Source organism: Haliotis asinina, chromosome 14 (genome assembly GCF_037392515.1).
Source record: "Haliotis asinina isolate JCU_RB_2024 chromosome 14, JCU_Hal_asi_v2, whole genome shotgun sequence".
NCBI classification, from domain to species: Eukaryota; Metazoa; Mollusca; class Gastropoda; order Lepetellida; family Haliotidae; genus Haliotis; species Haliotis asinina.
Window position 1 is genome coordinate 8,943,685 of NC_090293.1, and position 14,299 is coordinate 8,957,983.

The following is a 14,299-nucleotide window of genomic DNA, read 5'->3' on the forward strand; positions in this document are numbered from 1 at the left end:
TATAGAATCTATGTTTCACTTTGTTAATGAACAAAAAGTCGGTCAATTTAATATGGGTAAGGAAAAACAGAACATAACCTAGTCACTTTGTGATGAGATATATAGAGGAATCTTGAGTTTTTAGCTTGAGTGGAATAATTAACTCTCAAAAGGAATTTCATAGTTGCGATCTATCCATTTTCCATCTCACTGTATCGCTGGGTCAGCTCCCACCCCTTACCTCTCCGTCTCAGACTGTTCCCCTGTCTGTCTTCACTTCGGTTGGGTAGCCTAGTGGTTAAAGCGTCTGCTTCTCACGCCGAAGATCCGGGTTTAAGTCCTCACAATGTGCTACGCTAATTTTTGGTGTCACCCACAGTAATATTGCTGGCATATAGGTAAAAGCTCACTTCCCCCTCCGTCTGTCAGTGGTAGTCTTCAAACGTACCACACCGCCCTCCCATGTTTTAGAACGTTATACGAGCGGGACACTGTCCTGTGTTCCCTTTATCCATAACAACTCCACGAAACGTCATTCATTTACAATAGTTCCACCTGTCAAAACTAATGGTTTGATCTAGAGGACATAATCAGGCTCGGACACTGTTTCTTTTGTAGGGGTGCTCATTTTTCACGAAGGTGTCAGTGATCATTTTACTGCTGAATGCGGCGTAAAACTAAACTCAATCACTAAAACTTCTATGGACAATAAATAAACTTTCAGGATAATAGGTTATGGGTGGGATATGCGCAGGTCTGTAACGACATCCACCAGAAGCCCCAGATCCCTTACCTCCCAGCCCCTGATTCAAGGCCACGTATACTATTTATTGCATTGAGATGTATCTGAAGTTGTATGTTTTTCTCCATGTCTGAAAACTCTTACCCTGTTACCCATTCCCTTATCTCACTTCACTATTTCTCCATGTTCCTCAACCCGTGAAGGTCCCGGGGTAGAATAGTCCTTCAGCAACCCACGCTTGCCACAAAAGGCGACTATGCTTGTCGTAAGAGGCGACTTGGTTGACACATGTCATCGGTTCCCAATTGCGCAGATCGATGATCATGTTGTTGATCACTGGATTGTCTAGTCCAGACTCTATTATTTATAGACCACCGCCATATAGCTGGAATATTGCTGAGTGCGGCGTAAAACTAAACTCACTCACTCACTCCATGTTCCTCCTATTGTGTCCCTTTCACATCAGTCTAACGCCATTACGAATCCCCTTCAACGCTTTACATGCATATAAATTTATATCGACGGGATTGTATCCAGTGAGAACGAACGCACGCACACACACACACACACACACACACACACACACACACACACAAAAGCAACAACAACAACAAAACAAAGTGGCATTTCCTACATTTGTTTGTCCACCGTTTGACAGTACCACGCCAGTTTCCACGATTTCGTTTACAGTGGAGACCTAAAACTGCATAGCTGACTAAGAAACGAAATCCAAATAGATCACTTCGGTGTATGTATGTATGTATGTATGTATGTATGTATGTATGTATGTATGTATGTATGTATGTATGTATGTATGTATGTATGTATGTATGTATGTATGTATGTATGTATGGAGAGAGAGAGAGATAGAGAGATAGAGAGAGATAGAGATATATAGATATCTGCAGACAGTTCAAGTCACAAAGGGGGGCACAGTCGCATTCCAATAATAACAGTAACCCCTCGTTATAAACAAGTCATTTGTTTTCTCAAAACCAAAATGATTGTAATGCTGCTGCTGTTGTCACCGTAATGCTTGCATAATCACCCGAAAGGTACAAACAAAATAACTGCACCACTTTGCAGGTTCAGCAAAGCAGATGTAGATTGTGTGTACAATAAGTGTACATTAAGAAACAAGGGAATTGTTTTGATGAAAGTGTCATGCAGGATTAAGTATGACGAACATTAAACTAAAATTTTCAGACGTTTGTCAAGTTGTGTCAAATACAACATGGTATATTCCCAACAAACCCGACAGCCATGCGCTCTCTGTCGGTAACACTACGTGTGGGATCAGTTACCTGACATTTGATAAACCAAGAGAGCTCAGAGCTTCAAAAGAAACTTCCAACCACACTATGCGTCAGATTGCGATATGCGACAAGAGTTTTTCACAATAAGACAATAAGTTTTTCAAGAGCTAGTTGTTAGTGTTAGGGTTGAGAGATCAGTCCAGTGCTCAAAGGGAGACAACCCTGCCGCACGTAGCTGCTTAATTTACGCAACAAATGTGTGTATTGACTCGAACACACAATGTTCGCGACCTTCTTGACAGTCTAGGAACAGTCTTAGTTCGGTTGTAGGGAACCGTCACAGCCTCAGCGAAGAGACATAAAATCTAATTATGTTTTCTGGAATGTAGAAAGTTTATTTTCTAGTGAGTGAGTTCAGTTTTAAACCGATTTAGCATTAGCCCATCAGTATCAAGCGGGGTATCCCCCCACCCCCACCAATTCGAGATCTAGAGGTGTCATTGCTGGTGGGACGTTGTTTCTGTGGCCATCACATGCCTTCCATACTGAAATGAAAGCTTGAAATTGACCATATCCGTGCATATTCCCTCGTCAGTTGTCAGTATTCCTGATATCAAACACGTATACGGTGTCATAATAGGTCCATCTGATTTTTTTAAATTTTTGCTTGTTTTCTTGAACTTGAAGTTGTCACTTGAAATATTATGATCGAAATTTTCAAATTTCAAGAAACTGAGTTGAAAATCCAAGATATTTGACATCCTGAATCGCTGCATCAATCAGTCACTAGAGTTTTATTGCCAGCTTTATTGATTATTGCATTTCATCAACTAATGCTACAGCCTTTATCAACCATTTTGCAATCGCTGACAGTCAATACAAGACGTTCGCTAACTGGCAAAAACTTGCCGTTTACATATATATTTATATCCATGCCAAGTCGTAGGAGTCACGAAACACGTGGTTTACACCCGTACATTTGTATTAACGTTAACAATGATACTAATAATTGCTTTGTTATCGGAGTTAAACCTGAAAAAAGACTATCTGGCGAGCATCCAAATTTTCTGTTTGACTAACACCAGGGGAATTCAATGAGGACGTATTATTAATGTGACTGAATTTGTTAGATACGAGTGTTCAGCTGTCCAGATCGTGCGTATGTGCATGTGGACAATGCATTTGTGACTTGCAAATCACCCGACTACACGATCAGAAAATCAGTTTCAAACTACCTGTCTTGAGGCCTCCGTGTATGGTTCAAGACTTTAAGGATCTGCAAAGCATACGAATATGACTGTAGTAAGATATCGCATTTGTCATAGATTCATGAAGAGATCTTGTTACTTGAATCGTTCAGATTTACCATTGATATTATTGCAGCAATAGGACGGCTTCCTGTAAATACTCGGATCTTGTCAAGACAATCCAGTGGTCAGTATTATGAGAAAAAATGCCTACATCATCAGCAACGTTACTGAACCTGAAATGGCGAGGAGACCATTTTTTTCTGGTCTGACTTATTTATCGCCTTTAACAATAATTAACAGTGAGCTGCTGACATGCTACTCTGGGCCCACATGTGGTTAGCACAGAGTCAGTGAATTAGGTTTGACGACTCTTTGAATACAATCACAGTTATTTCATATCGTAGACTGTTGACGTAGTCAGTAAGAGATACCGACCACATGATTACAACGGCTTCCAGTCCAGTTCCCGGCATGGCTTTGAATTACAAAGAAACTTGGGCCTAGATTTTCGAAGCCCTCTTGGTGCTAAGATATTCCGAAGTGCCATGCATGAACATTAACTTACGACTATCATAGCGCTAAGAGAATTTAAATCACAGTATTAGGTGATTAATATTAGCAGTAGCTAGAACGTGATAGTTGAGACTCATTGTCATACTTTCCTGATAGAGGGACATAGACCAAGAATTTTAGCGACCCTCTGTATGAAATGTCTACTGAAACTGACAGGTACTGGCGAACATGATAACTTTCGGAGAAAACAAAGTTTTTGAAAGTTTTTGCTATGGCGGGTATAGCTTCAAATCGGATTAGTTATTTCGACATTTTAGCCACAATAACGCGTTTTTAAGAAATTATATAAATCTTGCTGATATAACCTGTTATAAAATGAAACCTAATCCTCTGGTTGATAATGGTAAACGTTTATCCGTTCGTTGGAAAAGCCAGTTAATGGAATAAATCGGATTGTATGCGTGATTGCATAGCTACCCTCCCGTTCAGTTCTCAGACACATGTTCCGTCGAATAATCATGTATATTTTATATTTACGACTTCATATTGAATAAAGTGTGCGTCAGCCATCTGCCGATCTGCCGTCTGTGTGACATCGAACACCGGCCAAGGCCACAAATCGATGGCTAGTAAATACCTCCTCTAACTCAATGGATGTGAAGAACAATGCTACAAAGCGTGCTATCCCCTGTGGTCAGGAAAGTTTGAACAATAGGTCTGCATTTATGTAACTGGGTCGGTTTTGTTGAAGAGCCGCGACCCGTGACAAAGTCCATGGATGAAAGGAACACCGAGAGGGGCCAATGCGAAACAACAACCTGCCAGCCCTTCATGCCTGAACTGCCCTGAAAATGACCTTTGTCCAAGACACTTGTATAACTGCTCCACAGCTTATATAAAAATTAATCATGACAAAGGAATTTCAAAATATTGTTGACAAAAATTACATGTAATGAAGATTTATGTAATGTATACAATATTTGCTTTAACGTTTAAAATTACAGTGTTATATTCAAATGGCCCCCAAAGAAGGTCAATTCTGTTGACAAAGCCATACATATATTATGATCATAATGGGTGAGCAGCTTCAGAAACAAAAGAGAACGCAACTTATTGTTGGAGAAATACTTTCGTTGTCATGTTAGTATGAGATAGATGGATAAAGTTGCCGAGCCAAGCAATTTTGAGCCCGTGTGTTCTATTTGGAGTGAGTGAGTGAATATGGTTTTACGCCGCTTTAAGCAGTAGTCTGGCAATATCATGGTGGGGGACACCAGGAATGGGCTTCACATATTGGATCCATGTGGGAAATCGAACCCGGGCCGCCAGAGAGAGGAGCGGGCGCTTTAACCACTTAGCTAACCTACCGCCCCGTTTACTTTTGAGTCAAATCAGGATTTTAGTCTGTGCAGATTTCATGTAGAGATTTACACGCCGTAACCCTCTAAGAGTTGACGTTATGGCGTTTCCTGGAGTGGTTAGAATCCATGGCGTTACATTTAGCGACCTGGGTTATAAAACAATCATGTATACATATGTGTATGATTAGCCCCGGGTTCTCTAACTCAAACTCACGTTTGTGGACGAAAATGGAACGAAATGATACTTTTTAGGCAAATTATTTGAACTGCGGGCGCTACGGTAGGGAAGAGCATGCAATGCCCTTTGCTATGTCTCTAGTGTCACAACAGATTTTCCGCGTCCCATTCGTATGATTGTAACGTCACTGGTCCATTACACCAATTGGATTTCTCACTCACTCACTCACTCATATGACTGCAACATCTGTGGCCCTTTACACCAAATGGACTACTGTCTCACTCACACTCTACTACTCGACTACTCACTCATTTTCTAAATGAATATTTGAAGCTGTTCATATGTTAGTAAAATTTCGTGACACACTCTGAAAGAGGACAACTCGAGAAATGACTCACTGCTAAATGCACAAAGAAAGCTTTATAGTGACTGAGGTATCTACAAGTTGCTGTTGACAAGGCCTACTGGCGACTTACGCCACTGACACCCACTTTCTGCCATGATAAATAATAGTGATGTTATAAAACGACACGCTTTCGACTAAATCTGAAAAATTGATTCTAACGTATATCTCAGGATAAAGTTTGGGTGCTACATACATAAATCACAGTTTCGTTCCTTTCTTATGATGTAAGTTTGTTATAAGGGAAAATTTCATGAGAAATCTACTGTGTTCAAATACTGCAAATTGAATGTAATGAAAGATGAATAACATGTTCTGCTAATCAGAAGCAGTTGTATACCCAGTTATGTTACGAAAGCATTTAATTATATTCCAGATATATATATTCTGTGTTTTGAATGTTAGAAGCATTTAGATGACATTGGTAGATCTGACTAAGCGCAAAATTGACCGATGACCTACTGTATTAAAAGTATATCTTAGAGATATAAACAGTAACGTTTTTAAAACGTTGTCCAGAACACGTGCTTCGATTAAAGCGACTATGTACTGAACCACTTTTAACACTGGATTATCAGTTTACGTACCCCTTCAACACATAATCACCAAGTCACCACAGCAATGCATGGGTGGTATATTGGATAGCTGTAAACGCCAATACTGTAGCTGAATATTGTTGAGAAACAACATGAAGGATACTAATACATGAAGCACGTAATGAGGAATGGACGCCGGATGTTCATTGTGACTAGCAAGCCTATAATTGCGAAGTCCCCAGTTACAAGTCGATATAACCAAGGTAACACACAACGCAAGAGAAAACCTGATTCTGAGAGTATCTGTTTAAACATTGCTATCACCTTACTCCTCCAAACGGTCACTCTGACCGCCATTATCAATTTTCAATGTCACCTTCCGAAGTACAGTGTTATGTTTTAAAGAATATTTCCAGATGATGAGACGATCATCAATCATGAGTGTTTTGACAGTGTTTTAATGTTCCATATCATGTTTACGTACTTACCGTAGAAATAAGTAACATTTACATACAATATTATTTTGGTAACTAAAAACTCAAGGGTGCCGGAGCTGCCTTCCTTAACAAGGTCAAAATCCCAGAAGAGGCCTGACTATAACCCTTGGTTTTCATTCGAAGCTGTACTCATAAACATTAAAGACTATATAATGTATAACTTTGAGGTTGTACACAAACCTTTCTCACCCAGGTTTGTTTGATCGTGGGCAATAAAAATCATTCTCAGTGTTCAGATGTACATGTAGAAAACATATACTCGTCATTCATCAATAATCCACAGATGAATCATCGACAAGAAGGTCAATTCGCTTCGTTGAACATGAACGAGACCTGCTTTCAGGGATTCAGGTTTACAGCCATGTACTCGTGAAAGTTATTGCAAGTACATGATTACTGATGCCTTAATCGTTTTGTGTCATCGGATGAAAAATTATTAATAGTAGTTGTTTACTTGAATGTGTGAGGTTTACATAGCTTAGGCATTCACTTGAGTCAAAAAATTAACGGAACACCAGACCTTTAGTGAAAATTCGTTTTACTGTTGCATGTTTGCAAAGTTAATATAAGTGGTTTTGATGATGATTTCACTGATCGTTTAGTAACGGGCATGTCCTCCATGATTATGACTAACAGCCTGGCATCTCCGGGGCTTGCTGATGATTTCACGAAAAGCGAATTCTTTTCAATCCACGTCGACTTCTTTCAGTGGATTAAGGTAAATTTAGGGTAGACTTCTGCACCAGTTGCTCTTCGGAATTCAGTGCTTAACTGAACAGATGTTTTGAAGCAATCCCGCAACATGCCAGCCGTAGTTTTCTGCGTTTAACAAAAGTAGATTTTCGCTTTCGGCCACGCCCCCTGCTCACTTTGACACTCTGGAACGTGGAGATCAGATCTGAAATCACACTGATTGGCAACGTTTCTTCTCGATGAAGATGACTTCCTCTTTATTAATCACGAATCGCTTGCCATCGTTGATTTTCAGATCGGAACTAACGAGACACATTTCTGTTTGTAAACACATGGGCATGCGACAGGTACAGTCCCGATGCCTCTTATACTCACTAAAACGTCCATGCACTTGCATGTTGTGTTGTTACGATATGCTGTATGTCAGGAATAAACATGTACAGAGACATTCTGGTCATGGTTCCACTCCTACTTTTCCACCAGTGTCAAATGTGAGTTGACTTTTCCCTTGGTCTTTTCACAGAGTATCTATTAAGTCATTACGGTGTCACATTTACAAATACAAGTGCAAACATAAATCATTCTACTGACTACAAACAATGTCTATATTTATTAGGCTGATGACACCCAACATCCGAAAAACGACTCTATGTGTCCTTGAAAACTATGTTTTTATTTGGGCAAAAAAGGAAATCTACAGAGTCTGTATTAACTTGGTAAAATGGAGAACCAAACACTACTTTTGTTGTCAAACTACGCCAGCCTACACAAATTATGGGTTCAAATCCAATATTTGACGTGTTATGGTTCGTAGTTTATGAGTCTCCTCGTTGTCAAAGGGAATACCAAAGTGGTAAACGTTCTTATATCCCAAGAACCGCCTAGTGTTCGCAGCAGAAACACTGCTCATAGTGCCTCGTAAGCCCAAGATACCACTAGCAATGCCTTTGTCTGAGACACATATTGCAGTTACTTCATTACATAATTACTGTTGTCCAGTAACCTAGTCTAATGTTACCCTAGTGGTTACAGCATTTGCTCGTTACGACGAAAACCCAGTTTCGATACTCCACATGAGTACGATGTGTGAAGACTTTTTTCTGGTGGTCCCCTACCCATGATCTTGCTGGGATAGTTTCAACACTACAAGTTCCAGAAAGCGTGAGTTTTCATTTTCAAAAACATATGTGTGCCTGAAACCCTATGTAACGTATGTACGTTTCAAGTGATATTCTTTGAATACGTGTACATGGACTTGTTGACTTCGTGACTGTATGGTTATATTCTGCCCCTCCTGAACCGGCACCCAAGATTCTTTTAACAAAAACATATCCTGGTTCAGCCTTTGGATCGTGCAACGCAGAAATTTAAATGCGATCGTGAATATTCACGCATGCGTTTTTAACTACACAGTTCATATACTTTCCGGTGTTTTGAAACTGTAAATCGGTCACTACGAGGTCACAAATGAGTAAACGTCTAAAAATATCTTCATTGACTCACTGTACGTGAGAAAGCGAACAATGCTACCCGCATGGCAAATCCCGCCATGTCCGTCTCCTGTGGAGACATGAACAATAACTGCGCTTATGAAACTGGGTCTGTTTTGTTGTGCGGCCGTGAACCGTATCAAATTGCAAGACGCAACTACAAGGGGAGTTCGGGCCCAAATATGGAAGATGCTGGATAATACCTTAATGATTCGTAAATGCCTAAAGTGTTAACTTTGTCCTAGACCCTTGTATAACAACCTCACAGCTTATATAAACTTGATTTATGCAAACATATTTGAAACCATAGCATTGAAATAAAATTGAAAAATGTCTAAAATTGTACATATGGACCTGAGCAGAACATGTACCAAATATTGTTGAACATGTATGTTATTCACATAAACAAAAACCCAGAACAAACAGGAACAATAGCTTCGTTTGGTTTGTCGGTTGAAATTCTTACTGACTGACAGATAAAGACAGATTGTGATTATAAGAACTGAGCACAGTAGGGAAAAAACAAGCCAATTCTACCTTAACGTTATAGATCTACCTTTGCTGTTGGGTTTGGTCAAAGAGGCTGTATTCTTAGTGAATACACTGGATTTGGGTTGGTTTCAATTATTCCGAGAAAAAAGACTAATGTAGATATTCAGTAATGCTACACTTACCATTGTTGATCACGTTGAAGTAAATGACTGCGAGACCTGTGTGAAAGCATATGTTCTCACCTATTAAACATTCCCCGGGGAGCATTTCCCTGTAACCGTTTCATGTATGTGTACCACGCAAAATAAATAAATAAAAATAACAAAAAATGTATGTCATAAACAAAATAAATGACACTTGGTTTGACTCCGGAAAACATCGACTTCATGAACTGTTTTTCTTTTCTTTCTGCACATGTAAATACATGTGCCACGGCACAAAATTAAATATTCTTTTTATACAGTGCACATGTACTCTTCACACATCTTTCAACGATAAATGACGTATCGCCATTAAGGTCAAATTAGACACTTCTTGAAATATGGAAAGTCCCTATATTAAGAGATTCAGCTATAAGAGAATGTATTCTTCATACAATTATTTAGCACCACAGAAGTTTTTGCCTTGATCATTATGTTTCAACCGCAAACCTCACTAATGTTATTAACACCTTAGATAATCACTATTATATTGATGTGTGAATTACATACCTTAGCTGTTCTGTATATTCATTGACACAATGGTATTGTTTTATCGTATAGTTAAATTTTGAAATATTCGTATTTTCATCTGAACCAAACTTCCGTCCTCTGATATTTGTTTTCCCTTGTTGTCGGATAGTTACTGACATTACGTGTCAGATTACAAAGAGAATGGGTCCGAAACTGTTATCTCACAAGATAATGTATTACGTCCACACCAGCAGGCCAGTGGTTAGCTGACTGGTTTAATCGTTCGTTCCTCACGCCGAAAATTCGGGTTCGAATTTTCCATATACATACAATGCCCACTGATGCTGCACACGGTCGAAATATTTCAAGAATATTAATAAAAGCAGTTAACCCTCATACTCTGTCAATTCACCATTCAACCAAGGTGGAAACGTCTTATACCTGCTTATTACACATCTTATATTACGATTCACAGTGGCACTAATACTCACTCGTCCATTCAATATTTCAGACACAATGCAGAAACGGCTGAACATGTATAGTTAGATAAATATGCCGTGTCGGTTTCTCAAAATCGCACATAACTGATACACTTCAATGAAGGGCTGTTGCTCCTTTTTGACACATTCAGCAATTGTAACAGAACGTCAATGGCTGGTGCGTCATCATAAGTCATCCAAATTACGCACAAACACAAACGTAGTTGTGTAACTTTGACCTAGCTGGGATCGTCACTGGAATTCGTAACTAGGTCACTTGACTTCATCATTCAGGAAATGGACAAGTAGATGCATGTATATGTGCGGTTGACCCAGATATTATCCATGACAGGTTTCTATGGAAATACGCACTAACTCATGATATCAGTGATGAGATGACGTATCGCGTGCATAGGGGCTGTGGCATAGTGCACACGGGTTTCTGTATGGCTATATGCATCAAGGTGTGGTTGGAATGTGAGTGTGATCCTGTTCCGAATAATAGGGAACAACATCCTTTTGAAAAACACGGAAAGTAAACACTGTGTCATTTCTTAAAATGTTTAATTAAAGTTTCAGTCTGCTCAGAAAACAACATGAATACACCACCAAGAAAACAACCTTGTCTTACACCTATTTCGTCCAGACGGGGTTAGGTTAGGACGATAACATATGCTGCTTGAAATATATATTATTCAGATTCGAAGTATGATTCTCAAAGCACTCTGTCTCAGAAGACTCGGGTTTCAGTGGAACAGTCATTGCGCGTCTTGTGTTAATGTGGCGTCGTTACAACCGGATAGGATGTGAGTTACGTCATAGTTAGGAAACCCCTAAGTACGCAACTGTAAACCCCGATGGCCTACTCAGCATAACAAAGATATTGTCAATGTATGTAACAAAGCACCACTAAACATAACAACAGCCTGTAAGGGCTATCGGTTACACTGTCTAATCGATAAGAGTAATATATTTGAAATGTTTCTATCAGAACAAAGTAGTTTTTAATTTAGCGAGTGTGTTTTGTTTTACGTCACGGTTGGCATTAGTTCCGCAATATGACCAATAAGCTGCAGAAATGGGTTTCAAACGTTGAACGTGGGGTGTGTGGGGTGTGGGGTGTGGGGTGTGGGGTGTTGTACATGGATATCCATAAATCTGGCTTTTGGTATGCTTTCCACTTCCAAATGTTGTTCAAGGATTTAAATACTGTCGTATATGACTACTAGTAGAAATCTTCTGTTCGGTGCCTGCTTGTTTGTACGAGTGTGTGTGGATATTATGTGATATGGGAATTTCAGAGACGAAGTACAACTCGTGGGTATAGGGAAAAACCAATGTACGGTTATAATATAACTAAAAGACATGAAATAATAATGAGCCGTTTGGTGAAAGTTGGAAAATTTGCACCTACAAATGATATAACAGTTTTATGTCTTTACGTGTTTACAGCCAAGTGCCATATACAATATAAATAACTCAAACAGAAATTTCAACGGTTTGTTAAATAGCAAGCACATCGCTTACAGACCTGTAATAGACTGAACCCGTTTGCATATGTTTACTTACCTACTTACTGCCACTATATTTGAATCAAGGGGGTTGAGTCACACACGAAACTGGTCTTTATTACAAACAGGCCTCGGCAGTTCTGAAAACTAGAGTTGTCGCGTTGCTTGGTACAAAGATCATTACAGCAATCTGTCACACTATCACATGTTTTAAAATAAATATATGAAAGGCTATAAAATATGACATGTGATTGATCGTACACTTCTCTATTTCAAGTCGAGGCAATATGCACTTCAGCATACTCCATCCACAACGGCGAAATTCATCAATTTCTAGTGTGACGTAAATCAGTGTTGAATAGGTTTCAGATATGCAATTGATTATGTGAATACTGCTTTTCACGGCAAAAGAAATTTTTAAAATGTTTACCACAAACGCAGAACACATGACGTTACATACCATTAAAATGTGAACTCACTGATTTCCACAGGTCGTGAATTTACAACAGCATTTTTAGCATGATGCTTTTGCTCTTATTAACGCCAGAGAGCAATAGGGAATGTTGAGGCAGTTTGGAGCATCCAACGCGTCGCCGGGCATTATGGGACACATGACTCCACAATCTACAGACTGCTTTGACTGCTGTCAGCAGACAAATGCTGTCGCAGATCACGCTCGTAGTTGACGTCCACGTTTACCGGCAAGACCGCTACATTGTGACCTTTCATTTGCGAAATCGCTTCACACCAGCTACCATAACACCATAGGAAGGCCCAACAGATCCATCAGCGACAATAATGTACGTCGCCGTCTCACTCCGGCTGCTTTACGTTGCCGTCGGCCATACGTTGGTTCACGTTTAACGCCATGACACAGACGTGCTCGACTAAACTGTGGGCCAGTCCGTCGCAACTGGTGCAATGGACAGTGGAAGAACATAGTCTTCTCAGATGCAAGTCCCTTTTGACGGCAGACGGCGGGGTGAGAATATTGACCGTCAAGGTGAAAGATTCTCAGTATCCCATGTTTTGGACAGAGATCGTTGGGGAGGGTTTCTCCTCATATTTTGGGATACCATAAGCTGGGGACACTGTATTCAACCTGTAATGTTGACCAAGGTCAAAGATGTCATCTTGTTTTACAGCGAGATAACGCGAGAGCTCACACAGCAAGACAGACACAGACATTCCTCCACAGCAATAACATTCAGATCACGGCAGACCATGAATTGACCAGTTTTAGGCCCAGATGTGAATCCCACCGAACACGTCCGGCGTGAAGTGGAACGAAAAATTCACCAACAGCGAGTACGGCCAGTTAACTTGTAACAACTGCAACGGAGTGTTGACGCTTACAACAGCATGGGGTCTCTTCAACAGCATGGGGAGGAGATGTGCAGCTGTTGCAAATGCCAAAGTTAGGCCACTGTCGTTACTGACGTTAACGTTTGTTTCCCCTTTAAGGAGAACACATTAATGCATGCGTTATGTGATTTCCATACTGATTGACTGGATTTCCATGTCATGTGCAAAATAAACATACCAAGTGCTTACTTTAAAGTTATTGTTGTGAAAGTACAGTTAGTAGAATTTGTCATGTTTTCACTCATTGTCAATATCATAATTTCGCTCTATTCGCGTTTCTATTGGCGGTGAATCTATTTATTCTAAAAGGTCAGTTCATTGTCGGATGACGTAGTGTTCTGGTTGTAATGCTGTGTTTGCATTTCACTACTTTCATAACAGCAGTGTGTTCAGTTAACCGGTCTCGCCTTAGAAAAACTAATGGTTAATAGTAGAAGCAAATGGAGAGATATATGAAACGTTCTCATGCTAATGTTTTCCTAACGAAGTTACGGAAAACACTATTTCCTGCTCCGATTCTATTGACATAGTCAGAAGTTATTTCATCAATCCGCCCATATGATTCTCACTGGATTGTCTGGTCGGTAACTTGATTGTGATTGACGTGATTGGTTACAGGGCGCCTACATCTAGCATCGAAACGGAATCATGCTGTTATATTTCACCGGACAACCAGTACATGATTCTTCAGCCTGAGTAGTACTTTACATTAGCCTCTGACAGTGTGGTCACACAGTTCTGTGGTGTGTAAGGAACAAAACCAGACGTTAAGCAACCGTGTGTAGGAGTTGCCGATAGGGGTCGAAATGGTTAACCTTGTGAGCACCCGTTGAAATTTGGCATTAGCTATGACAAAGGTCTTGATGCAAATTTGGCATATACT